The 27,272-nt window shown below is 41.0% G+C and overlaps 1 protein-coding gene across 11 annotated transcripts in view; it reads right to left on the bottom strand.

The window, feature by feature from the left end:
• Positions 1-24,479, bottom strand: part of LUZP1 (leucine zipper protein 1) — a 90,087-nt gene extending 65,608 nt beyond the window's left edge. For 5 of the 11 annotated variants that reach the window (XM_077899184.1, XM_077899185.1, XM_077899183.1 and 2 more), the window contains exon 1: positions 24,365-24,479. The gene's annotated coding sequence lies outside the window, so the exon portion shown is untranslated. Of the gene's footprint in view, positions 1-4,561; positions 4,653-4,811; positions 5,012-24,364 lie in introns of those variants that run through there. The other 6 variants (XM_077899189.1, XM_077899190.1, XM_077899186.1 and 3 more) reach the window with 4 other exon arrangements.
• Positions 24,480-27,272: the final 2,793 nt, after the last annotated feature.

Raw genomic sequence — 27,272 nt, 5'->3', positions numbered from 1 at the left:
AGTATACCATGTTTTTCATTTTTTTTAAAGATTTATTTATGTATTCATAAGAGACACAGAGAGAAAAAGGCAGAGACACAGGGAGAGGGAGAAGCAGGCTTCCCACAGGGAGCCCGATGTGGGACTCGATCCTGGATCCTGTGAGCTGAAGGCAGATGCTCAACTGCTGAGCTACCCAGACGTCCCTATGTTTTTCATTTTTAAGTGCTTTTGCATTTTGAAATTACAGATAAACAACTGTGTACTCCTTGGGAATACGCTATGCTCCTACTCAAAAAAATTCTAGCAGCCCATGCTAGTACCTATTTATGGGGCGAGGTTAGGTGGAGATTTTCAAGAGAATTGTATTTGTGATTCTACTGAAGTTGCATATTCCACTGAAAAATTGGAAAAACCACATTAACAGGAAAAGGTGGTCAGGAATAGGCAGAGTGCCAATATAAATCATTTTCATCAGCAGTCAGTGACCAGAGAAACCATGGGCTAGGAGACTCTAACACCAATGGTGCTGGAATGGAATTGTTATAATAAATCACAGGGAGTCAGTCAACTGGAGACCTTAGAGCTGCATATAACTCCCTAAGGCTGAAAACAGACCATGAACAAGAGAAAGATTTAAAATCTAAAACTAACCATCAACTTATACCTAAAATATGTAACAAATATATGTCAATCCCATTTAATGCCATAATTAAAAATCAGAATTTGAAGGCAAGTTATTGTATCCCTTAGCTGAAACACTGGCAAATTCCTGATACTACTTCTTAACCAGATTCTAATTTAATAATTCATGGCAAAGTGCTATACTAGAAATAGTGAACTCGAAGTCCAGGCAATCTCAGTTTTCATCAATTCTGCCACAAACTAGTTAAACGGCCTGAGTCAGACATCCAGCAAATGCAACATTAAATCAATAACCCTAACTTTTTTACGCCTCTAACTCCTCACTTGTAATAGAGAACATTAGATTAAAAGAATTATAAAGGTCTCTTTTACCTATAAGTTCTTTAATAAAAACCCAGATTTATTCATATGACTGGAGTTGGTCAGAATTTACTATGACTAGTTTTAAAGAAAGACAGGGTTCTTGATTGAAGACAAAAAAAAGTTTTCTAGCAAAAGTAACAGCATGCACACAAGTTTTATATTAAGAACAAATGACACAGTATAATCTTAACGTATAACATGTGTCCCCAAAGACCTTATCAACTCAAACAGCTTTAGTGGTGACCGTAAAAACTACCTAAACTGTTCACTTTATGGGGGAAAAAACTGAGAATTACATTATATGCCCAAGGTCATACTATCTGGCTGTGGCAATGCTAGGACTAAACCCAAATTTCCCTGGTTGACAGTTGAATGTTCACTATCTTTCTTATAACCCAAGGCCTCAAGAATTGTATAACTTCAGTGCTACCTGTAACATGGCAATCCCTTTAATCAACATATGTTCTTTTAGGACATTTAGTTCTACAATATCATGCAGATTCTAGACAAAAAAAGATCCAAAAATTTGGAGAAAATATCTGCAAATCATATATCTAACAAGAAACTAGTATCCAAAATATACAGAGAATTCTTATAATTCAACAACAAAAAGATAAACAATTTTAATAATGGCAAAGGAGGGCAGCCCCAGTGGCGCAGTGGTTTAGCGCCGCCTGCAGCCTAGGGTGTGATCTTGGGGACCCGGGATCGAGTCCCACGTCAGGCTCCCTGCATGGAGCCTGCTTCTCCCTCTGCCTGTGACTCTGCCTCTCTCTATGAATGAATGAATGAATGAATGAATTAATTAATTAATTAATATATAAATAAATGCAAAAGATTTGCATAGGAATTTCTCCAAAGAAATATATACCAATGGCCAATAAGCACACGAAAAGATGCTCCATCATCATTAGTCATTAGGGCAGTGCAAATCAAAACCACCATGTGATACCACTTCATACCCACTAGTATGGCTATCATCAAAATGGACAATACCAAAAAAAAAAAATTAAATTTAAAAAAAAGGACAATACCAAAGGTTGTGAGGATGTGGAGAAATTGGAACCCACATACATTGCTGGTAGGAATGCAAAATGATGCAGACAGATGCTGTGAAAAAAATCTGGTAGTTACTCAAAAAGTTAAAGTTATCATATAACCCAGCAATTCTATTCTAGGAATATCTGAAAATATATCTGAAAGCAATGAAAACTTGACATAAACTTGTACAGCAATCTTTATTCATAATAGCCCCAAAGTGGAAACAACTCAAGTGTCTTTCAACCGATGAATAAGCAAAATGTGGTACATTCATACAATGGGGTACTATTCAGCCCTAAAAATAAAGTACTGATACATGCTACAACACAGATGAACCTTGAAGACACTGTGGTAAGTGAAAGAAGCCAGACACAACAGTCTACATATTGTATGATTTCCATTTACACAAAATGTCCAGAATAGGCAAGTCCACAGAGAGAGACAGAAAATGGATTATGGTTGCTAGGAACTAGAGGTAAAAGAGAATGGAGAATCACTGCTAATGGTATGGAGGTTTTGTTTGGGGTAAACAAACAAACAAAAAAAAAAAAGTCTGAAATTAAATGGTGATGCTTGTGAATTTTATGGTATGTAAATCATATCAATATATATTTTTATTCATTTTATTTTAAAGATTTATTTATTTATTTTAGAGAGAGAGTGCCAGGAAGTGGGGGGGGGGGGAGGTGAGGACAGAGGGAGAGAGAATCTCAAGCAGACTGCCACTGAGCACACAGTCCCGCACAAGGCTCAATCTTACAACCCTGAGATCATGATCTGAGCTGAAATCAAGAGTTGATGGCTTAACCAACTGAGCCCCCCAGGTGCCCCTGCTGGTTTTATTTTAAAACACACACAGGGATCCCTGGGTGGCGCAGCGGTTTGGCGCCTGCCTTTGGCCCAGGGCGCGATCCTGGAGACCCAGGATCGAATCCCACGTCAGGCTCCCGGTGCATGGAGCCTCCTTCTCCCTCTGCCTGTGTCTCTGCCTCTCTCTCTCTGTGTGACTATCATAAATAAATAAAAATTAAAAACACACACACACACAGAGACACCAAAGTGAACTTCTCACTCATGCCTTTTTGGGTAGAAAAATACCAATAGAAAGTCAATGCATCAAAGTCTGGATTCATTACTTACCGAACCAGGCATGTGCTATAAAGAATACAGAGAAACTACTCTGTTCTTATGATATTCATATTATAAGCCAACAAAAGTAAGCAGATAATTACAACAATGTGGTAAGGACACAAGTGTTCCAGAAAATGTACTACAACAAGAACAGAAGCACAGAAGGAGCAAATTTTTAATGAATTACGAAAAGTTTCATAGATCTACATGAGATCTTAAGAAAGAACAGAACAGAACAGCACCTCTCTCCAGGCAGATCATGGGAGCAAAACTACTATGTATTGGTCCATGCTAAGCAACATAATGGCTTTTAGAGATGGGACAAATCCTGTGATCCAGGGGTCCTGCAATCGAGTCCCACATCAGGCTCCCCACAGGGAGCCTGCTTCTAACCTCTGCCTGTATCTCTGCCTCTCTCTGGGTCTCTAATCATAAAGAAAAAAAGAAATGGGACAAATCCTTTTTCTGAAGTGGAGTTTCATGGTAAAATTTAAGTTAATCTCAGAATGAGAAGAACATGATTATGTGTTTAAAAAAAGGGGCAGTATTGAATCATGGGCAAAATACAATTGGAAACGCACATATTTAGCTCAGCACAGCAAGAGTAACACAGACTGCTGAAACAGCACTGACTGGCTGCAGGAGTTGGTATGACTTGGGTACTATTTTAATTTGTCTCTTCCAAAGAAATACTGCCTCCAGCATTTCAGTTGCTCCAGTTCTTTTCTGCATATGTAACATCTATGTGCCAGCTATCTATCTCCTCTCATTTCATCTTTACAACAAACCTGAGCTCAGTACTAATATCCCAATTTTAGCAAGGAACTCAATCAACTGCAGGAAGGTTAGTAACATTTCACAGTACTGTATCATGCATTCTGTTCACTGTCATCAATTTATTCTCTCCATCAATCCTTAAAACAAGCCTAAGAACTAGGTATTATTGGTACTTCTCATCTATAGAGGAGAAAACTGAAATTCATGAAAGTTAAATTTGCCCAGAGTCACACTGGGAATAAAAGGCAGAACTGGGAATTAAATCCAGGTCTGCATGATCTCGTCCCCTTGATATATCACTTCATCTATCATTAATCATCATTCAGTCTAGTTCAATATGCTTCAATTTTTATATTCTGCATTTCCAGTAACTCGTCTCTTGTACAGCAGGTACAATATACATTTGCTGAAGACATTGTTCCTATGTGTTAGAGCTAAGGGAAAGCCAACCGCTGTTAGCTGGAGAAATCCTAGCCAAGAAAAAAACCCAACACAAGGTCATTTCTGAAAAACTCTTTTTAGGTTTTTCCAAAGAGTAGGGAAGAGCCTCCAATGCTAAAGCAGACTAGCCCGAGGGAGACATGCAAAGAAATCTTTTCATCAGGAATGGAAAGGCAAGTCTTACCAAGATCTGGTTACAGCAATGCAGAGATTATGCAGTATATACTGCAGCAAAATCAAGTGCTGACAGCTGAGCTAGATCAAGCCGCATGAAGCTGTTTAAAAAAAAAAAAAAAAAAAAAACCAACTAAAAAACTAGAAGCACTTAAATCCTAAGAAATGCCTCTAAACATTAACTGCAGGAAACCAACACACGACTAAAGAGTGGGATTCAGTTGAAGCAGTTCAAGAGTTAAATACATAAAACAACTCACATGACAGCACAGCTCCTACTGGTAGATCACGCCTCCCACTCGGTTTACCTTTTTTTTTCCACATAGAAAAGGTAAGCTGTTTTCTCAGTTCCCAGAGAATCCGATACCCTTCGAATGTTGTTTCTCAGCTCGCTAGATGGCTACAACGGGACACAGGAATGACACAGCAACATCCCCCTCTAACAGCAGGAAGGGAATCAGGGACTAGAAAAAGAAATGAGTAGCTGGGAATGATCTTCCCGTTCCAAACACCACAGGCTTGTCCTACTTATATAGGAGAGGTGACTATTATATGACACTCATCCCAAACCATGTTTTTTTTCCTCTTTCAAACTGGGGTTAGCTAACCTTTTAAATTTAATTCCATGTAATTTTGCTCTCCTGTCTTTAAGACAAGTTGCTTCATGGATTTCCTATTTGTAAAATGGGACTAAATATACTAGATTCTAGACCCTACCTCTTGCATAGGAATGCTATTTGAAGAAAATGGTATTTAAGGTACTTGGAATAGTTAAAAGCATTACAATAGCCAGCATTTATTATATGTTTAGTTCGTGTTATTCTAAGTCCTTTGCATCAATTCATTTATTTCTCACTACACTGGGAGGCAGATACTATTAACCCCATTTTTCAGACAAGTAAACTGAGGCACAAAGAGATAGAGTTCCTTTCCCAAGTTTACCCAAAAATCACATGGTAGAGCTGGAATTCAAACTCCAGACACGTCAGTCAGCAAATGTAAGTGATGTTACTAAACTAACATAATTGTAATGTGTAATGAAAATTATGTTAGAATATTATAGCTCATAGCTTAAGGAAGCAAACACAATAACCTAGTTAAACATTCAATATCTAATTCTACTTTGTCCTCACCACCATATACCTTCATCTGTATGTACTCTGAAGTTAGCATGCAACAGATAAGTGGTGTGGGACAGACTTTGGAGTCACACAGACCTCGTCATACATGTGACAATATGTTACTTAATAGCAGTATGGGCAAGTTACTTAAGGATGTTTCAGTGTCCTCAAGGGTAGAACAGGGATAATAGCAGCCACACAGAATTATTTAAGGAAGGATTAAATGCGTTATAAAATCATCTGAGAAAAAAAAAATAAAATAAAATAAAATCATCTGAGGATCGTAGCTGGCATACAGAAGTGCTAACCAAATGTCATTAGCTACTATTGTTAATATTTCACTCTGCCATTTTACCTATTTTCCATAAAAACGCACACTTAAAAAATCTGCTTCAAAGCTGTCACAACATTTGAAATAGGCATACGTATTGGATTTCACATTTCAGCATCTCCATTGTTCAATAGTATTTTCTAGTAAATTTACTATCCATGTAACACGGCTGGGGATGTAAGCTTCTACCATTTTGATTTTTTTTTAATTTGAGAGAAAAAGTGAGTGTGAGAGAGAGGGCAAGCGAGCACAAGCAGCGGGCAGGGGCAGAGGAAGCAGCAGACTCCCTGCTGAGCAAGGAGCCTAATGCGGGGCTCAATCCCAGGACCCCAGGATCATGACCCAAGCCAAAGGCAGATGCTTAAACAGACTGCACCACCCAGGTGCCCTATTCTATATTTTGAAGATACAACTCCACTGTGTTACTTACATGTCAAACAACATACTACAAGTTCTCATCTCTTAATATAAATTGTCACAAACCTGCCTCAATACAAATTATCACATTTCTGACTAATTGGTAAACTGAGAGTCACTGTGAATGGCTTTTTATCAAACACCTCAAATTAAAATGGTAGTATCGTCTCAGAAATTTACTTCACCTCATTTGACAAATCTGAAGCCCAAAGAATAAAGTGACTTGCTCATGTAGCTAAATAATGACTAAAACTGAACCAGAACCTCCAGACTCACTTAGTCCAAAGCTCTTTATCACCACTCTGGGCTGAATAATTCCATTTCCTGTACAGGAAGGTGATAAACATCTGAGAACAGAGAATGACTCAAATCTCTAAGGACAAAAAATTTCTCGGGACACAAGGCTTCCATGACCATTTAACACAGCAAACAACAACAAAAATAGCATTACTCAATACTGTTTCCTTCTCAAAAAATCTTGTCATCTCAAAACTTTGCTCTACTACTATATCTGTATTAGCCTAACCCACATTTGCTCACGCCACTACTTCCCATCTATCTCAGCAACTTTCTGAAACTGTCTTGGCAAATTCAGGTCAAAATCCTAACAACAAACTCCAGGGAACTGTCACAGTACCGTGTTATTATAGCAAATACTCCTGAAAATAAGTGGGGCTTAGAAAATCTATCATACTGAGATTCTCAGTATAATTATTTTTGCTGTGATAGAATCTGATGTGGTTTCCCCCCCGCCCAGAAATAGCCTTCTATGAAAATACTAAAATAAAAGAGAAGACATGAAAACTTTCTTGTTAAGGACACTTAACTAACATTCATTAAACTTTCCCAAATTTTCTGGAACATTTCAAATCTTACATGCATTTACCCAAAGATTTAGTTCATACCACTCTTTCCAAAAGTCTGCTCTAAAAAAAAGTCTGCTTTTATGTAGTATAGTATTTAACCAGAGTCAAGAGCAGAAGTGGGCAATCCAATTTTACAAACAAGCCATAGCAGGATTAGGGAGAGAGGAAGAGAGAGAGAACAGGAAGACTAGCAAGTCAAATCAATTATTTACTTAAAAGTCCACAGGGTACAGAGCACTATGAGATGCACAGTGCCAACCTACTCCACCCCTTCTCTGCTAGTCAGTACAGGCCCCAAGACGAACACCAGAGTCCAACAACCAGCCAAGTTCCAGGTAAAATGGCCTTACTAGGCTCAATGGGGCCAAACACACATATTTTTAACTCCAAGCCAAAGAACAGAAGTTCAAGGAAGAAGATGATCAATAGTTTAAATATTGACAAGAGATTAAGGAAGACAAAGGCTATGAAAATGACTGAATATATGGACACTAGGTCTTTTGAAAGGGCATTTACAGTCAAGTGTTAAGAGTCAGAAACAAGACAGGAAGGGTGTTAAAGAATAAGGAGTATGAAAGGAAAGCCTGCATAGAGAATGCTGTTTTTAGATGTCTGAATAAAAGAAAAATATAGGGCAATAACTCTGATAGAAAGGCAGAGGGATTTCATTTATTTAGGATAGAAAAGACCTCAGTGTATTCCTAATCTCAAAGGAAGGACTCAATAAAGAGTGCATGGGATGCAATCTACAGATGCAGGACAGACAGGAATCAGTAAGTGTGAGGTACTAGACAAAGTGCATACTAGGGAATGGGATGGTGAAGAAAAGTGATCCATGAGGATCCTGAAAGTCACCAAACACAATGAAAACAGAGAAGCAAATGGTAGGGGCTCCGAAAAATCAGAAGCCATGCAAAAATGGCAAAAAATGGTCTAAAAGGGACAATGTAGGCCTAGAAATATATTAACTGCTCCCCTGTCCAAAGAGTAACAAAGTAAAAAAAAAAAAAAAAAAGAGTAACAAAGTATTCAACCAGCAAAAATACAAATATAACAGCATTCATTAGAGGAAAAAAACTTGTTTCCAGTTGTGTATTAGGAGATGGAAGAAATGTTGGGAGAAAAAAAATGAAGAACCTAGGACTTTGCTCACATTTGTGCACAGGTACTACCAGACCCAATATAAGCAGCTGGTAAAGGAACAAGAGCAATGAGGCTGAGAGCGGTAGGGCTGAGGTTTATAATACTGAAAGAACACTGAAGAAATTATCAACAGCACACGTGACGAAAAGCTAAGAACTTTTAAAGTTGTGAATGATGAGAATGAAGAAAGGCACATGCCCAAAAATAAGTGACAGTTACCAACGTCAGCTAGTGTCCAGCACCAACTACACCTTCAAGCACAATGACCTTCAATCCCACTTTCCCAGAAGCTAGTCCCTAAAATTCCCTTAGATGTCATTTGCCAGACTAGCAATTTGTTGAACTGTGTGTCACCAGTGTGTTTGTTTTATGAATTGGACATTTATTTTTATGAAGGATATGTTGAGAGCTCTACAAAAAGATGTGAGGGACATCATCCAAAAGATAAGTGACTGTCCCTGACTAGAACTAGGACTAGATCATATTTGCTCTTTGAAGCCCTCCGCCCCACTCCTGCACACAACAGACAGGATGGAAAAGGCTAGATACCAGTTAATACATGGGTAGCACTTTACTGATCTGAATTACCACCTAAGCAATTATCTCCTCCCCTCTCTTTATTCCTATTCTTATGACCTCTAATCCAAGGATAGAGTAGGAGAAAGAACATCTTTGTATCATGGTGATAGAGAACCCTAATTCTACTGCTCCCCACCCCCACCCCAGGGACATTTCTTGAACCCTCCCCATGAGCTTCAGTCTCCCCATTACTCCTACTCCCTAAAGTAGGAGTAACAATACCTATATCATGAGCCCGTTTTAAATATTAAAGAGTTAGGAGACATCAGGTACCTGCTACATGGTAAACGCTAATGGAATGATAGATAATATGTTCTACCATGCATGCTGCAATGACAAAAACTGGAAGACTATTTTAACTCTATCATGATAAATCAAACCATCCAAGGTGAACCAGCGTATTACCACACGGTGTTGTTAATGTATACAGGACAAATTCCACTAAATGAAAAAATTCTAAAGTAACCAATGCATTCCAAAAATTCCTCCACACTTGATAGTTCATCGAACCAACAATATTAATTAGGGTAAAATTTCTAGAACTAATAATTTATTCAATGTATATATAATGGTTTGAAATGTACTACATGTATATTTTTTCCAAACTAGTGTTTCCAAAATAAAAGAAATCTTCTAACTTCCACTTCAATCCCAAGGCAATTTTAGAGACTCTCAACATATCTCAAGTAAATGGTATTTTGGGGTGCCTGGGTGCCTCAGTTAAGCACCCAATTCTTGGTTTTGGCTCAGGCCACGATCTCAGGGTCATGAGATAGAGCCCCACATCTGGTTCCAAGCTCAGCTTAGAGTCTGCTTGAGATTCTCTCCCTCTCTCTGCTCGCACTCTCTAAAATAAAATCTTTAATAAATTAGTAAATGGTATCAAAAGTATGTGGATATGGAGTAATATTTAGCAGAGAGAATTGAGGCAAAAAGGCTATCTCCTCTATCCCCTTCTCCAACTACCATTAATTAGTATCACAACCCCATTTTACCAATCTCATAATCTTATTTACCTTTCTCCACATCAACTCCTATCTCTTCCTTCTTCAAAACTTCTAATATATTCCTTTTTTTTTTAAACTCCCTAAATTCAGATCCTAATAAGTATGCACACCTGAGCTCCTACAAAAAACCCTTCACTGGCCTGCTTTCCAGTAATCTATATAACACCTCCTGATTAATCAGTCTACAATACTACAGTTAGCCATGACTTACCTTTATAAACCTTCAGTGGTTCCTAAATGATAGAAAGATCAAGTCCAAATTCCTTAGCATAATGTTCAAGACTGTTCATAATCCAAGCATTACCTCACTAATCTTATCTCCTCCTAGTCCATAATCTAAACTCTATTATTGGAGCAGACGAGCATTCCTCCCCCCCACCAGCCAGTTCCACAGTTCTATTTTCCTTAGAACAAAATAAGATGCTTTCAGAACTCGTCTGTAAAAAACTGTTAGAACTTGAAAAGTTTTCTAAACATTATTTTGTCAGTTGACGAAGTAGGCACTTCAACACAGAAAACTTCCCACCTGCAACCGTGTGGAGCATAAGCTGTCCGATTAGATATAGCTAGCGAATTGCTCAGAAGCAGGGCTTGGACTTGGGGCTGGAGTACTAAGTATCAGGTCTAATCTCCTTGCCCTGATGCCTGCAGCGCTCCTTCTTCACCACCGACTCATGGCTCCTCACCACCCCATGCTTCACAATCCTGCATGGGACCCTATGCAGGAGACACAGCTCTCAGTGGATGGATAGAGCTGCTAAGCTAATTGAGGCAGGAAAATATGGTGATCCTCCTTGAGTTAAGTGGCCTCGAACACCCCTTCTACAACAGAAGTCCCCACTTTTGGATACCCTCTCCCCTCCTCAGTGATCCCCTGGGACCAGAGTAGTTGTTTAGTAGGAGAGTAGGAGGTGAGAGGCCCCACTCACTCACAGGCATCTTTGTGGTAGATGACTACCTGTTTAGGTGTGTTTATTTGTTAGGTGTTGCCTATGGGGCAGGCAGGGGGCCAAACCACTTTTGAGGCAACACAGGCCAGGATCAGCTCATGAGAGCCTGACACTATCCAAGGAGAGCCAGAGGCCCCACGCACGGTGCTACCACTTCAGATCCTAGTCTGGCTGTGGGGTCGGCATGCCTGGTATATAGACCAAGTGGAGGCTCCCAGCAACTACAGATGTCTGAGGCAGGAAGACAAGGCTGCCAACTCGTGGAAGCTCCAACAATGATCCTCAAGGGTGGAGCAGACAAGTATTCTTAAGCCCAATCAATAATACAAGTTTATTCGAATCTCAGTATCTTTGTTCTTTTGCTGCTCTGGCCTGGAAAACCATCCCTTCCTTCCTGTCTATTCACATCCTATCCATTCATTATTGTAAAACTCTAGTCTACCTGCCTCCATGAAGATCTCACAGATCACTTCAGCCCACACTAACATCAGTATCTGACATAATTTAGTAGCATAACAGACCTCCTGGAGTAATTACCACTGTACCACAGATTCAGTGGCATTTTCCATAAGGCTACATTATTCAATATAAAGATCTTCATCTAAGATGATACACTTTCATATCAAATGTTCCATCTTTTCTGAAACAGTGGTATTAGATGAAAAGGTTTTTGTGTGTGTGTCCTTACTTGAGAAAAAAAAAGTTATTTTTAAATATGAATAGTTTATCAAATGCAAGCTCCAGAAATCACCAGTCAGTATCACCCCTTTTGGCATTTACATATTGTCCAATATTGCCATGGAACCACTTCAAAAACCAGGTACATCAGAATGTTAAATTCCTTGGAACAAGGGCTAAATATGGCACTTCTTTTGTCTTTTTGCTTTGTCTACATTAATTAACCCTGGATTAAATATATAACAGAGGGGATCCCTGGGTGGCTCAGCGGTTTAGCGCCTGCCTTCGGCCCAGGGCGCAATCCTGGAGTCCCGGGATCCAGTCCCACATAGAGCTCCCGGCATGGAGCCTGCTTCTCCCTCCTCCTGTGTCTCTGCCTCTCTCTCTATGTCTATCATAAATAAATAAATCATAAATAAATAAATAAATAAATAAATAAATAAATAAATAAATAAATAAAATATAGAACAGATAATATAAATTGAATAGAATTGACCAAATTATTGGCTTTCAAATTTGATGCAAAACTGACCAAATACGCAAATGAAGCCAGTGTTCCTTGTTCCTCTCCACCTCTCCTCCCTAAAGATTCTCTGCTCTCTCCTTGACTGTACCCAATTAATGAACAGCCACTTACTTCTATTTCTGCCTTAATCCCATTCCTCTTGCCTTTTATGATCTGAAATTTTATCCCTCCAATGCCTTATTATTTCTCCCTGCTCCATTAACTGCCTCACTACCAAGCCATCTGTTTTTTTATCATACTTCTTTATGATCCTGATAAGTCTCTTTCAAATCACCATGGGATCTAGTTTTAAAACAAGTCTAACATAATCACCAGTCCTTGAGTTCCTACCAAAAAAAAAAAAATTAAGCATATGTTGGAATGTATCTAATTTTATCAAATTATATTAAGAATATCTCATACTGTACACCAGCACAGCTGTAGCAGAAAACATAAAAACTGGTATTCCTGGGGTGTCTGGGTGGCTCAGTCAGTTGAGAGTCAACTCTTGGTTTCAGCTCAGATCAAGGTCTCAGGGATCCTGGGATCAAGCCCTGCCTCAGGTTCCGTGCACTCCAAGAGGAGTCCGCTTAAAGATACCCTCCCTCTGCCTCCCCCCCCGCCCCAAATAAATCAAATAAATAACTAAATCTTAAAAAAAAAAAAAAAAAAAAGCCAACTGGTATTCCTGATAAAAGCCTACTAGCCACCACTACATGTTACACAAACAGCCTAAACCACCTCTGTAGTATGTATCATATTCAATCAGCTTTTGTATATTCTGGAACATGTTGTCTTCCATTTTAAAGATCTTTAATACATATTAAATCAATATTTAAAAATGACATTCTTCCTACCCTAGGGAACATAAGCCAGTGTTGACCTCACTTACTTAGGGAAGAATGATCTTAAATGCACACAGTTCATAAAATCATCATGTGCTCATCGTAATGTTCAGTAGCAAGCTCTGGAGTCAAATCCTAGCTTGGCATTCACTGGCAGTGTTGACTTTAGGCATACTGATCTCCTATCTTAAGGATTTTTCTTCTATTAATGGAGATAATAATAGTATCTACTCCAAGGGATTGCTGAAAGGAAGATTAAATAAAGATATAAAAAGAACTGAAATACAGCAGCTGGCACATAGTCAATAACATTAGGTTTTATTATTTGTCCTCAATGACTAAGAATCTGTAGAAAATTTTCAATTCTAATTCTGCTTATTCACGGATACTATATATAAATCACCAAGATAGCCTAAATAAGATAAACACCCTCAGGTAATTATGAGGACACACATTTGTGATAAAGCTGTTGCAGGGTTTTAAAGAGCCAAAAATTAACTACATTTATCTTGCTTAGCATTTAACTTAACCAGTTAACTTGAAACTGGATAAAACCAGGGATTTCTTTACTTTTAGAAACAGGATATACTGTCAGACCCAGGTGGATGGTACCATTTTCCTATCTGAACTCTTCGGCCTCCACAGAAAGCCCACACGCATAATGCCTGGGTAAGTGGGTCAGGAAAATACATTTCACCTTTTAATTATAATGAGTTCAAATCTGTTCCTATATATATTTGCCTCTCCAGATTAAAAATGTTCTTTTCCTTTTTAAAAAACGGTCTCTTAAAGGCTATAAATAAGATTGATATTAATACAAAATACTTCCATGACAGAGAATTTCAACTCCATCAAGAATACAAGTTAAACAAGTTATATTCAAGCAATGACTTTCATTTATAGAAGCTCAAAATAAGTGTTGTTATTCGAGTCAAGAAGCAAAACTCTCTTCTAGCGATGCCACCAAGGCTCAAAACCTTTATGGGTTTTTTTGGGGGTTTTTTTTTGTTTTTAAGATTTTTATTTATTTATTTATTCATGAAAGACACACAGAGAGAGAGGCAGAGACACAGGCAGAGGGAGAAGCAGGCTCCATGCAGGGAGCCTGATGTGGGACTCGATTACCCGGGACTCCAGGATCACGCCCTGGGCCAAAGGCAGGCGCTAAACCACTGAGCTACCCAGGGATTCCCTCAAAAACTTTTTGAAACTCTATTTGTAGGTTCCCAAAGACAAGCCTTACACACAAAATTCCTAGTCTCCACCTTCGAATTATCTTTGTGACCAAAAACCATACTGATTACTCAATTCATTCACCAGATTTATCTCCAAAAGTTAAATATAACTCCCCCAAAATGAAGACTTACCAGGATTAAGAATGTGCAATATGCTCTAAAGGCAAATTCAAAAGAAGTACAGCAAAAATTCTACAGTTTGGAAATCTCATTAAAATAAATATATAATTATTTCCCATTTTGGAAACTTCTGATACTTGTTATTAAAAAGCAGTCACGGGGCACATGGGTGGCTCAGCCGATTAAACATCTGCCTTTGGCTGGGGTCGTGATCTCAGAGTCCTGGGGTGGAGCACCATGTCAGGCTCCCTGCTCAGTGGGGAGTCTGCTTCTCCCTCTTTCTCCTTCTGTTCTCTCTCTCTCAAATAAATAAATAATATCTTTATTAAAAAAAAAAAAGGCAGTCACATTACCCTACAGATACTCCTCAGAGATGACCATAAAACCACAGTTAACCAAAAGTGGAAGTCTAAAATATCATACCAGATCTATGTAAAAGCAGCAAAATGATACTGTGGATAATAACCGAAGTTGTTTAATTTGAACAATTAAACTAATGTACTTCCATAACATTGGCTCCCCGCGTGCCTCTGAAGGAAGAGTGTTTAATACAGTTATTTATATCCATTCTTCTTGAAAATTTACATTTGATTCACACTGGTTTGGGTAAACTGGAATTCTTCAAAAGAAGGAACTTTCAAGTTGTCTTTTGTTCTTTTGTTGGTTGCTTAAAGAGATGGATTTAGGCTAAGACAGGAAATTATCCCAGCTTAGCTCACCTAAACCTAACACATCCTGCTCCAAGTACCTGCACTGTAACCTATTTAGCACATACTTCAAAATTTGTTAACATCCTTCTCCTAAAGGAAAAAAAAAAAAAAAAAAATCTGGCACAGAAGTAATTTATGCCAAGATTTCAGCAGCTGTTATTCAAAGTTTTTTTAAAATTCCAAATCTAACCCTTGACAGCTTTGTGGCACTGGACAAGATACACAGCTTCTCTATACCCCAGTTCTTAATCTGTGAAATGGGACTAAAATAATAAACAATGTATCTATTTCATGGGTGTGGTGACAATTAAATGACATTATGTGCTTGACACATGGCAGGCACTCAATAAATATTTGTTAAATGAGCGAGTAAATGAAATAATGCACACAAAATGCTTAAAATAGTACCTGACAAATATTGTAACAAATGTAAAATCACTTGAGGTCTTTACCTAGAATAAGCAAAAGTAAATGGCTAACAATATTAATATCACTATCCCAAAATTCTATAACCAGATTTAATATTTTTCAAAGATTTTCATATAAATAAATTTCAAAAATTTTAATGGTTTGAAATATTCTCACATATTACTTTACCAATAGTCTCAATTTCCAGTTGTAGGGTCTCTCTTTAAGTGATGAAGAGCTGGCTAGAACATCCAAAAATTATCTCTCCCTTGTACCAATTACAACCACATAGCCAACATATGAGCTAAGGATGAGTCATTCAAGAAAAGGAAATTAATAGGGGCCTGTGGGTGGCTCAGTGGTTGAGCGTCTGCCTTTGGCTCAGGTCATGATTCTGGGGTCCTGGGATCGAGTCCCACATCGGGCTCCCTGCAGAGAGCCTGCTTCTCCCTCTGCCTGCCTGTGTCTCTGCCTCTCTCTCTGTATCTCTCATGAATAAATAAATAAAATATTTTTAAAAAGAAAAGGAAATTAGTCAATGACTAATTTACTTAGTTAGCTTCATCAGAAATCAATAAAGTTAAAATTAAGCTTTCAAAAATTCTTGAGTTTCTTCCAGTCTGCCCAGTATACAAAGACGTTATCTGATTTTAGACTAAATCGCATTAATTTTAAAATAAAAACAGGTGCTCACTTCGGCAGCACATAAAATAAAAACAGGAAATTTTTCTTCTATTCTTTGGGTAAACAAAAATGTAAAACTGAAATAATGACTGAATTTACTATGTACCCAGTATTATGACCTAAATGTTTCTGTACAGTAAATCATTTAATCCTCACAATCACTCTTCCCATCAATAAGATGGAAAAATTGAGGCTACAGAACTGGAACTGTATAATTTTAACCAACCTTATAAGGTAAAGTGATATTTAACCAAGTTGGCCAAAGAATGAGAATATGACACAAATAAACAATTGTCAAAGAATCAGAATAATAAATCACATTTAATAAAAGTTTACTTGAATAAAACTGAGTGATTCAGAAACATACTCTCAAGATCTCCCAATGCCTAGAAGCCCATGTTATGAACAATTCTTTTGTGAATGTGTAACGTGTAGGAGACTGGGATGAGGACATATTAATAACTTTGTAATCCATTCTGAAAGTCACTTTTTATAATGAATTCCCCATAGTTTATCATTTGTCTCACATTTTAAAAGAAAATTTCATTATTGAAGTCCAGTGCTCGTCTGAAGTATGGATAAATATAAATGCATTCTAGTTATACTTTTTATTTTGACCTAGTTGAGGTAAAAAGGGCAAAAAGCTAATAGGCTACTTTCATAAAGTTGTTAAAAGGAAAAATAAAGATTAGGAGCAATTATGAACAAAATTACTCCAATGTCTCTCGGAAACTTCCTTAAGTATAATTCCTTTATTTCCATAAAAACAATTACTAAATCACCCAACAATCTTCTGATAGAATTCCGTCAGAAAAGTAAAAATGGGGCACCTGGCTGACTCAGTCATGCAAGAACATGCAACTCTTTTTTTTTTTTTTTGAAGATTTTATTTATTTATTCACAACAGACATAGAGAGAAAGAAAGGCAGAGACACAGGCAGAGGGAGAAGCAGGCTCCATGCAGGGAACCCGACATAGGACTCGATCCCGGGACTCCAGGATCGCGCCCTGGGCCAAAGGCAGGTGTTAAACTGCTGAGCCACCGAGGGATTCCCCCAACAGCATGCAATTCTTGATGCCCTGGTCATGAGTTTGAGGCCCATGTTAGGTGCAGTTTACTTAAAAAAATTATTTTTAATTTAAAAAAAGTCAAAATTATCATTGTTTTAAAATACATATCAGGCACCTCTTAAAAAAGGTTTTACATTTATCACTCAATTGTGCCATATGTATATTAAGTTAAATCATCCCAGTTACAACGAATTTAAATTTGCATTTAAATTGGCTTAAATATATAATGTAAATATATACGATATTAGTACATATGTTCTTCCGCCTTTAATAAAAGGAAGAATCAATACTGAGAGAGCTCACTGGCAAGTCAGAGAAAGTAGTGTTAATTGGCTTGGAATTTTCATTGTTGACATCAAAATAAAATGTTATTCAACAAAATAGTTCAAATGAGGTATCACCTAGTCTCTCATTTCAGTTAATAACTCCAATCTGAGACCATTAGACAAGCACTCAATAAGCATCTAAGAAAGAACTGTGCATAGTTAGTTCTTTGCCAGTGACAAATTCCAAAGGAGTATCTGTTTTGTGGTACCAGGACTGGACTCCTGTACCTTCACACCCTGATAATTGTTGTATCACCTGAAGTAGCTGGGGCACTCCCAACCTTTGGATTAGAGAAAACACCAAGCAGAATTCTAATAAAAAGAGTCCATGTTAATAAGCCTAAGAAATTAAAATTGCGGGGATCCCGGGGTGGCTCAGCGGTTTGGTGCCTGCCTTTGGCCCAGGGCGCGATCCTGGAGTCCCGAGATCGAGTCCCACGTCGGGCTCCCGGCATGGAGCCTGCTTCTCCCTCTGCCTGTGTCTCTGCCTCTCTCTCTCTCTCTCTCTGTGTCTATCATAAATAAATAAACAAATCTTTAAAAAAAAATTAAAATTGCTACCTATACATAAGTAGCATTATGATTAATCATCAAAAACTCTACTAACGGCCTACTATGTGCAAAGCTCAGTGAAAGAGATTGAGGGGAGTTATCAGCTAAAACAACTTAGCTTCTGATGAAGAGGCTTCTGATCAAATTAGGTAAAGATATAAACTAGTGTAATTAACCAAGAATATAAGGGGTGCTGGCAAAAAAAAAAGCTTTTGATCCAACGAGGTAGATAAGATACATGCTAGTGTGACTTGCCAAGAACATGAGGAGTATCAGCAATAAATGTCAAAATTTTAGAGAAGAAAGATTTACTACTGCAAAGTCAGCACAGACTTCGTAGAGGGGAATTGAGCTGAGCCTTGGAAGACGGAAAAGTTTAAACAGTGTAAGAGAAGAAAAAGACAAAAGATACCAGGAACAAAGGTGCTGAATTGGGAATGTGGTCATTAAATATTTATTAAATACCTACTACATGTCAGTCATTGTGTCAGATACTAGGTAAACAAAACAGATGAGTTCCCCACTCTTGTAAAGTCTAGTGGGGAAGGCAGATAATAATCATGCAAGCAGATATATCATTACAAGTTGTAATAGGTGTTATGAAGGGAGGCAACAGATGCCAGAGACAGGGAATAACGGAAAAGGACCAGCAATATAAGATGAGGAGGGAAAGCATCTCTGATACACATGCTGAGGCTTGAAGGAGGCAGCCAGGCAAAGAACAGGGGAAAGCGCATTCAAGGAAGAGAGCCACACGTGAAAAGGCCCTGTGGTAGGAAACAGCTTCTTAAGGATAAATAAGAAGCTGGTATGACTGAAGCATAATGGACAACAAGCTTGGTATAAGGTGAAGCTGGAAAGTAGGTGGGGTCAAGCTTTAGAAGACATCATAGGCCAAGATAAAGAGTTTGAATTTGGATTTTATTCCAAGCCCTAAACAAAATCTTTAAAAGTTTTTGCATACTCACAAACATACTGTTGAATAAACAGAACCAGACCCAAAAGAATATCTGCTGTATGATTTCATTTTTACAAAAAAACAAAACAAGAAAAATTAACACCTGCTTTTAGAAATCATCCCAGGGAGGTGGGGAAGGGAGGCAGGAACTGGAAAGTAACTTGGTGGGGGGCTTCTGAGTATGAGTAATATTGTTTCTTGATCTACGTACTGGTTCCACAGATATATTCAGTTTGTGAAAAAAAAAATGATCAAACTGTACTCTTATTATATATAATACTTCAATAAAAAGATGTAATTTTTAAAAATTCAATTTTTAATAACATTTTTAAAAGATTACTCTGTACAGATAAAATGGAAATAGAACAGCACACCCAAACGTGTCCTAATTCACAGATTAACTTAATGGAAACTTTTAGATACATGGAAAATAGGGGAAGGGGTAAGTCAAATAGCCAGTGAATATACCAAGTACCATGTTCCTAAAGAATGCAAAATTTAGGAAGGGAGTTTTGCAATAAAGAATGAACTATAAATGAATCTCTAGAAATTAAGAAGTCTAAAAGATTTGTAATGCTTGTTAGGTTTTGGCTTATATTTTAATATGATATTTCCAAGCTCTTCCCTTGCTCCCCCCAACCCTAATACACAGAGAGTGTGATGAAACTGATCCCAAACTTGAGCACCAATCACATCTGAGCTCAAATCAACCGTCTCTGCCCCTCACTTGGCTCTGGCAGTAACTGCTCTGAGCTCAGCTTCCTCATGTATAAAGAGGATAATAACTACTGCACAGAGTTATTATTTTTCTCCCTATCATCACCCAAAATATTGAGTTGGTAGACCAGTATTTTAATTTAATTATTATTTCCTAATGATATATGAAAGGCCCATGGCTGATGAGTTTCCATTCTCAAGACTGACAGGTGAGAGAGAAGACATATAAAACAGTCAACATGTAGAAACAGAATGTATAATGAGAAATGAAGAGTAAGAGATACAAATGGGGCTGCTTCCAGGGGCATTTGGGTGGCTCAGTGGTTTTAGGCATCCAACTCTTGATTTAGGCTCAGGTCAAGACCTCAGGGGTCCTGAGATTAAGCCATACGACTAGCAGAGGAGCCAGCAGAGGAGCCGCCTGAGACTCTCTCCCCCTTTCCCTCTGCCCTCTCACCCCCACTCACACTCACTGACTCTCTAAATAAAATCTTTAAAAAAATAACACAAGACTGGTCTAGAAGTGGCAACAGAGCTTTCAAACTTTTTCAAAGACAGACTTGAGCTATAGCAGATTGGGACAGGTTCAGTGACCTAAGAAATTATGAGAAGGAGGGGCACCTGGGTGGCTCAGTTGGTTAAGCATCTGGCTCTATTTTGGCTCCGGTCATGATCTCGGGGTGGTGAGATTTACTCCCATGTAGGGCTCAGCACGGAGTCTTGCTTTTCTCCCTTTACCGACCCCCAATCTCTCTCTCTCTCTCCCCCTCTCAAATAAATAATTCTAAATAAATAAATAAATAAATAAATAGGTAGATAGATAAGTAAATAAACAATTTTTTAAAAAATTATGAGAAGGAAACAATAATCTTATGTCTTCTGAGAAAGAGACAATTTCTACCTGATGTATTGCCTTTGTGGGATATTAGCTAAAACAAGTTAGAGATAAGCATTAAGGATATTCTGACCCAGGTGGAAGGGCAAGGCCTTTAGTTATTTTACAGCATCCCCACCCTTTAGCATTATTTGAACTACACTGGGTAAAGCACTTCCAGGGACAGCCAAAGATGCTAAGTTTTATATTTCAGGAGATACCATTTCAAAAAGGAAACAAAAATAAAAGTTCAACTCCTTAATAAATCTTTGGGTAATTCCACCACCACCACCCCCGCAACCCCCCCCAACCCTCCGCCAACGACAGCCCTGTCCTAAAATGAAAACCTGGTTCCTCATGAATTTCTTTCCCCTGATCTGCCAAGTATACCCCTATCTCTACCAATCTTATTCTTCTCATGCACCTCATCAATAAATACCTAAGGTTTCCCTATTTCCTACAGAGTTAGCATACTAACTCACTCTGATCTCAATAGTTTGAATTAGGGAACACAGAAACTTCGTAACATTGCCAGGAATTACTTTGCTAACCAATACCTTAAAAAAAAAAAAACAAAAACAAACAGTTTAAACAAAAGATGGCAGTTGTGATTACACAACTGTGTACATCTGTCAAAGCTCATCAAACTGCACACTTAAAATGGATGAATTTTATTGTATGTAAATTAGACCTCAATAAAGCTGAATTTTAAAAAAAAGTGAGGGCAGCCCGGGTGGCTCAGTGGTTTAGCACTGCCTTCGGCTCAGGGCGTGATCCTGGAAACCCAGGATCAAGTCCAGCATCGGGCTCCCTGCATGGGGCCTGCTTCTCCCTCTGCCTGTGTCTCTCATGGATAAATAAATAAAATCTTTTAAAAAACAATAATAAGAAATAATAAAAAAGAGTGTTTCTTCAGCAAGTATTTACTGAGCATCTATTATGTGCTTCAAAGTTTATACCAAATCTTTCAGCTTGACTGTGTCCTACCTGTAACTAATGTGCTTTACTTATAAGCTGACACTATCCCAAAAAGCCAGTATTACATGAAAAATGGTTCAGCTTCTGATTATGAATGTCACCCTAATTATGGCCTCTACAGTGGAAGGACCATTAGCTATCCAAATTTTCCATTATATAAGTGAAATCTATGATCACCCAAGTACTCTGCATTTCAACACAAATGCTTCCGGGGTGGGGGATATATAGATATATAAATATATACATACACACACACAATATACACACCTACAGTATATAGGACACACCACTAGCACAAAAACATCTCAATAGCATACTGACAACATTGCTGGAAGAAAAAGAAGGCAATACTACTGGGGAAAGGACCTAATTGGCTTATTCTACAGTCCAAGGTGAGCCAGTGGCTGAGTTAAAGGCCTAGAAATTAATGCAGTGTGCATAATGGGAGATAACCAAGGACCTCACAGACTGGGTTTGAATTCCAGCTCCACCTCTTACCATCTGTATGTGTAAACCTGGGGCAGTCACTTTACCTTCTGACCTTCAGTTTGCCCATATGTGAAACAGGGGATGCCAATTATGACCTACAGCATTGTTGTGAAAACTCTATGAGATATATACCACCAAGCACAATTACTGGGCACAGAGTAGGCAACTCACCAAAATTAAGCTCCCCTTCTTGGTCTTAAATTATTCAGGAGTAAGAAAATGCCTATTAATCGAGGCTAATTCGTAATCCCTGTTAGTAATGACAGTACAACAATGAACCTGTACTTGCTGCCTTGTTCATACTCTAATCAACTCCCTTCCCCAGCCCACTATTTCCAGTTTTTCAAACTTTAGTTACTATGTTTAGAAAAGTGATTTAATTTTAGAAACCTGGAAAATTCTTCTGAGTAAATTGAGCAAAACCTTAATCTGCCCCAAGGGGAATCCTGAGCAAAAATAATTATTTCTGACAGAAGAATTTTTCTATGGGAGTTACTTAATTTAACCACACGAATGCTACCAAAGCTGCACACAAAGTGACAAAACAATCTGGAACATACCGTACAGATTCTCCAAAGGGAAATATCCTCCTAAAATCCAAACCTCTCCCTCCCTTCCTAATCTAATAAAATCTTACTAGGTGATCTGAGTTCCCCCAACACGAGTCCAGCTCCTTACAGGCCAGAACTGCAGCAGTCCTTAAAATGCTCTGAACAAAAAAAAACAAAAAAAAAAACAAAAAAAAAAACAAAAGCTCTGCAAACGTCCCCAAAAGGCAGGGAGGTCCAGAGAATATTTTCTCCCCAATCAACAGATAAGGCAACCAGGAGCTCCGAAGCACACAATTCTTTTCCCCAAGGTCATTCGAGTCAGTGAAGGAAGGTGTGACGGAGAATCTGCAAGCAATCCCTGGCTTTCTGGAGATCACACTGCAGGGTTGGTTTTCTGTTGGGTTGTGGATGGGGGGACTGGGGGGGGTTGGAAGAGGAGCGGGGGGGGGGGGGCGCCCGGTCTCTTCCCTTCTTCCCTTCTCCCACCCTCAAGTGTGAGCACTGGTCTCGGCATTTCCGAAACAAGCCACAACAAGCTTGCAGGGTTAGGAAAGGGGCTGACGCGACGGAGAAACAGATGCTCCAAAGCAAGACGGTCTTTCTCGGCTCGCAGAGCCTCCTCTCCAAGGTCATCAAGAGAAACCGCAGGCACGTCTGCGGGCTCCCACGCGGGCTCCGAACCCGCAGCCCGGCCGCCCCGGGAGGCCGGCTCCCCCGCAGCAGGCAGCCTCCGCAGCCAGAGGCCACGGCCCCCGAGGCCGCACTTCGTTCCTGCGCTCGGGGCGGCCATGGCTCCTTCCCGGCGCGCAGGGGCGGGGGTGCGCGGGGAGGCGGGCGGCGCGCGCTGCGGAAAGTTCACCGCGGCGGCGGGGGGCGGGCGGCGAGGGGCGGCCCGGCCCGGCTCGCCCGCGTCCCCCTGCAGATTCCACCATTAATTAGTCCTAAGGACTGTCTACTGGCAACTTAAACAAAGCGAATGCCTCGAATTCCTTCCCGGCCCAGCGGTCTGGCTGCGAGGCCAGCATCGGCCGGGACGCGGGCCGGCGCGGCGGGCCGACAGCTGCGGCGGCGGCGGGACCCCTCCCCCGGCCCGCGCCCCCGCAGCCCGCTCCCGCAGCCCGGCCGACCCCCCCCCTCCTCCTCCTCCTCCTCCTCCTCCTCCTCCTCCTCCTCCTCCTCCTCGGGAGCTCCCGGGCTCTTCCTGTAAGATCACTTCCTTCCTCCCCGGGTGCCCGCGGGCCCCGCGCAGCCCCCTCCCCGCCCCCCCCACGCCGGACCCCAAACTCGACCCGAAACTCCCCTCCGCCCTCCCCCTCCCGAAAACGTCCCCTCGGCTCTCTGCCCCGAACGTTTCTCCTCCCGGAGCCTCACTCCCACCAGAACTCTCGCAGATCCTTCCCTCCCCCTCCAAAAGAAGAATTTCCAACTCCAAAAAATTTCTCAAGGTCTCGCCCCAGAAGGTCTCCCCTTCCGAGCCCTTTCTCCAAAATCCCTCTCCAAGGCCGCCCCCTCCCCCGCCTCAACTCCATACCCGCCCCCCCCAGCCCTCCCCGGGGTGCGCCCGCCGGTCCTGCCCTGGCGCCCCTGGGTGCGCCGACCCCTTGCCCGGGCGGGCCGCCCCTCCGGCCGCCCCCTCCGCCGCCCCAGCCCCCCCAGCCCCCGCGCCGCGCGCCCGCCGCCTCCGCGCCGACCCCTCACCTCGGCGGCTCCGGCCCGCGCTCCCGCCCGCGGAGGGGTCCAGCGCTCCGCTCCCGGCGGCCGGCGCCTCCTCGGGCTCCCCGGGACTGACAATGAGGGGCGGGGCCAGATGGTGACGTCAGCGCCCTGGGGGCGGGGCCTGTCGTGGGGGCGGGGCTGCCGATCCGCCCCGCCCCCTCCGTTCTTTTCCTCCTTCCCAGGACTTGGATTTTGCCAAGTTTCTACGGCTTGCCTAAGTGCCCGGGTCCTGTGCTAGCCGCGGTGTGAAATCGAAATGACAGATAAGAAAGATGTCCTGCTTTCAAAAGGGGCACTCCTGGCGGGGGGTGGGGAAAGGGGTGGGGGGGGGAGGATTAAATGAGATAATCCACGTAAAGGTGTTTAGCCCAGAGCCTGGTATTGAGTAATCACTCAACGAATACTATTTATAATACTCAGCAATTGTGGAAAAGGCCTTCAATGTGGAGGCATGGCTTCCAGTCCCCAGCTCTGCTATTAATTCATGGTGTGACCTTAGACAAGTCTTTTCCCCTTTATGTTTCTCGCTTTTACCTTCTTTAAGATGGGAAGGAGGGATGACCAGATGATCTCAAAAGTCCCTCCAATAATTCTGTGACACAGTTCCCGAGGTACCAACGGCCCAGAGAAGTGGGGAGGGGGGCCTTTGAAGGGACCCCAAAACCCACAGCCAGTATGGTACAGGACACAGCCACAGACACACTCCCCACGGATGCCCTCCCACATCCTGGCACAGAGCTGCATTCACAAGCCAGGACACAGATGCGCTGAGAGTGGCTACCCCTCAGACTATAGCAGCATAGCTGATCTCTTGAGACATCTCTTGTGTAAACTCCTTATTGCCTATGGAATAAGGGCCAAAACCCTGGCCTGGTCCGGTCTCTCCCTACCTTTATACACACACACAGACATACACACACTGTAAAGTTTATCCAGACTTCCACCTGCACACCCACTGCTTTCCCACATCTGCCCCATGGCTCATGCTCTTCCTCTGCTGTCTCATCTCAACTTACAACTCCTCCTAGATTCCCCCAACCTGGAGCCGACTCTCCCTGTTCTCAATAATCCAATACCTGTGTGCTGTATTTAACTCTCATGTGCGCATGAACACATTTTAACTAGTATCGCATTGACCTCCTGTTTCTTAGCACTTCCTCACTTCCTTGAGGTCAGAAACCACGAATGTTTAGTAGTGCCAGAAAACCCAGGGATTATACACCCATGTTCTGGCCCATGCTAGCTCTCATTCTTCTCATGTGTAAAATGGGGATATTCATATAGTCCTTGCAGTGTTTGTTCTGAAATTACATAGAACACTGTGCGGAAAGCACCAGGCACAGTGCTCCAGAAATGATGTTGTTGTCATTCTTATTTTCATCATCACCATCAATATTATTTCCAGCTCCTAACACCACACACCACCCCTCGTGATAATTCACCCAATCATTTCATAGAGTTCGACTCTGAGGTCCCGAGAGAGGAAGAGGCCCACTAAAAGTGGCCCCGCAGAACACTGCCCTTGGGAGTGAACCAACACTACAGTTTCTAGACCCCAGGGAGATTCTGCGGAGTCACATGTGACGCCCCAGGGTGTCTCTGTCACTCAGCACCTGTCCAAGTGGGGGACAGCTTTGAGTTCTCTCGGCAAGTTATTTGCGGCAGAGCTGACCCATTTCTCCCTCATGCCTTTCTGCTCTCACTTCCCTTACAAAGAGATAGATCTGTGTTAAACTGCCCTTGGCATCTCTGCAGTCCCTGAGGAGAGCTGCAGCAAGGCACTGGGCGTTTCCAGAGTGCTGGCCTGTGGGAAGAGGGAAAGGGCTTTGGGGTTCTGATTAATTTCCTGAGCTGCAGACAGGCAAATGGTTGTCCTGAAATGCCTGGGCTGGTTCTCAAGGGCCCCTAACAAATTGCAGCTTATTTTTAGAAGAGGAGATTCAAAAATGCCACTTCCCATGAAAAGTAGGCATGGCCACAGGATTGCTCCAGGCAAAGAATGGGCCTGTACTGAGTTCCTCCTATGTGGGGACGCCAATTCCAAGCATTGCAAACCATTGGCAGAGAGAACCCAGGATGCACAGCGGAGGTTCTGAAGGCAGAGCATTCTCTCCAAGATCCATGAGCCCATCCATCACATCTTCGTTCATTCACAGCAAAAGGTTTGGCACAGAAAAGCTCAGAATGCAAATCTCAGCTCCATCACTTGCCACTTATGTAACCTTGGGCTTTCAAGTCTCTGCCCCTTAGCCTCTCATCTGAAAAAGAGAAAATAATAATAGTACCTATCTCATACAGTGGCTGTGAGGATTGAATGAAATAACATATGGAATAGCTTTGTTCAGAGCCTAACACCTTTTTCACGCCCTGATACAGTGGCTGCTGCTACTACTTCAACACATCCTCCCAGTAAGGCCTATCCTATGCTGGCCTCTGGGCCAGAAGTAGGGCAAACAGGGAGTCCTCACATCAAGAATCTCATCAGTAAAAGGAATGGGGTAGATTTTTGGTTCTTGGTACTTTCACTGCAAAGCATTTCTGTTGCAAATATTTTTGCCACATAACCCATTGGCCCTCAGGCAACTTTGCCATTAAAGATCAAAATAACTAGTTGACAGTTTGATAGTTTGATAGTTTGGTTTCATCCAACTGGTTTGGTTTCATTTCTCCACTTCTCCATTTCTCCACTTAGTACTCCTCTTTTTGTATTATACAGATCATAGTCCTCATAATGGTCTATACAGTGGCACAGAGTTTTGAACCCACATATCCCAGAGAACATTGGAACAGCTATCAAGGGACATGTGACAAAACCAGACAACAGAGTAGAAGGCTTCCACAGAGCAATAGAAAGCTCAGTTACAAACATGTATCCTAGTGTTTGGAGACT

This window comes from Canis aureus, chromosome 5 (genome assembly GCF_053574225.1).
Source record: "Canis aureus isolate CA01 chromosome 5, VMU_Caureus_v.1.0, whole genome shotgun sequence".
In the NCBI taxonomy this organism is placed as follows: domain Eukaryota; kingdom Metazoa; phylum Chordata; class Mammalia; order Carnivora; family Canidae; genus Canis; species Canis aureus.
Note: the sequence above shows the minus strand (reverse complement) of the source record. Positions and strands in the feature narration are given on the sequence as shown.